The sequence below is a fragment of the Pteropus vampyrus genome, unplaced genomic scaffold (genome assembly GCF_000151845.1).
Source record: "Pteropus vampyrus isolate Shadow unplaced genomic scaffold, Pvam_2.0 Scaffold164, whole genome shotgun sequence".
NCBI lineage: Eukaryota > Metazoa > Chordata > Mammalia > Chiroptera > Pteropodidae > Pteropus > Pteropus vampyrus.
In genome coordinates this window covers 1,113,968-1,115,443 of record NW_011888945.1, presented here as the reverse complement: position 1 = coordinate 1,115,443, position 1,476 = coordinate 1,113,968, and the positions used below count along the sequence as shown (strand labels likewise).

Sequence of the window (1,476 nt, the reverse complement as noted above, 5' to 3'; positions counted from 1 at the left end):
CTCCCAGTGCCCACGGGGCTGCGGCTGCTCCTCTGGCATGACCCTTACTCTTCCATGTCTAGACTCTGAGCAGGCCGAGGGCAGGGGCCGGGTCCCCTGACGGAGCGCTCAGCACTGTCCCTGTCACGCCAGGACTCAGCAGTGTCTTGGCTGACTGAACGAGGCAACGGAGGCCGATCTTACCGAATGTTTGTTAGACTCGACTCCTGACGTGTTTTCTGCTGGACACATGGACACATCGCTGTGTGCTGAATTGCCTGTTCGTGCCATGTGAAATGCTGCTAACTCTGATAATTAAAAGTTGACTTCAGGGAAATCGAAAATGGAGGGTGGGAGAGGCTCTCCTGACATTCCTCCGTGAGGGATGGTGTCAGCTGACATTCAGTGGCCCAGCGACCTGGGGAGGAGCTCCGACTCACAGCCAGTGGCAGAAAGAAATGCGTGCAATTTGTGATTTTTAAAAATGTTATGATCGGGAGGACAAAAGTCCACGCTGAGCTTTCATTTCATGTCATACTCTTGAGTTTTGTAGAAGATTTTCACATAAAAATCAATTTATAGAACATTTTGTAGTTTTCGAAACTGTTGTTGATCTCTTGTCATTTTGCCTAGATATACCTCAGGTGAAGAGCTGAATTATATGCACCCGTAGTTATTTTTGAGATAACATTTGTTCTTCTAGGTCAACTCGTAGGCTTCTTGGTGGGGCAGTGAGAACTGGTAACAGCAGGTTTCCTTTATTGCCTTGGCCAGCAGGGAGCTCAGAAAAGCCTGCAGTCACTTAACAAGGGCGCATCCTGGCACATTGCTTTGTCCTAACAGCAGGATCATGATACTCTCATTTAATTTTTTAATTTTTAATTTTTAATTTTTTAGGCGAGGCAACCCTTGGTTGACCTCACAGATTGCAAGGACCTTGTCAGCTTACAATCCCTTATTTTTTTATTTTTTACACCTTCTGCACCTGGTCTTCCTAGGTGGTCTCCCATCCAAGTACTAACCAGGCCCGACCCGGCTTAGCTTCTGAGATCAGACAGGATCGGGCTTGTTCAGGGTAGCATGGCCGTAGACTACTCTCATTTAATTAATTTTGTCCTATTCCGTGTGTATATTCTCTTATTAACAACTTCAAATCCTTTTGAAAATTATATTTATGATATATATCAATGTTAACTGTGTATAATGTATGGTTATGCGTGTGTGTACATGGACATGATACACATATGCATCCATGCATATATACATACACATGCACATGCATTCGCACAGATCGTTCGTAAATCCACCCACCTACGTTTATGGAGCGTCTGCTGGTCGCCGGGCGCTGCTTGGTGCGATGAGACGTCTGAGCGTAAACCCGGTCTCGCTGTTCCTTGACTGGGCTCACCTTCCGAAGCGGCCCGACCCCAGTGGCGAGGTGACGCGCTTGCAGGGCGGGACTCTTGGAGTTTCTGTTTCTTGAACGCTGCCCTCTCC

General features: G+C 47.2%; 1 pseudogene; it reads right to left on the bottom strand.

Annotated features, from left to right (window-relative positions):
• Positions 1–952: 952 nt before the first annotated feature.
• LOC111745763 lies at positions 953–1,071 on the bottom strand (annotated as a pseudogene).
• Between the last annotated feature and the right edge of the window lie 405 nt (positions 1,072–1,476).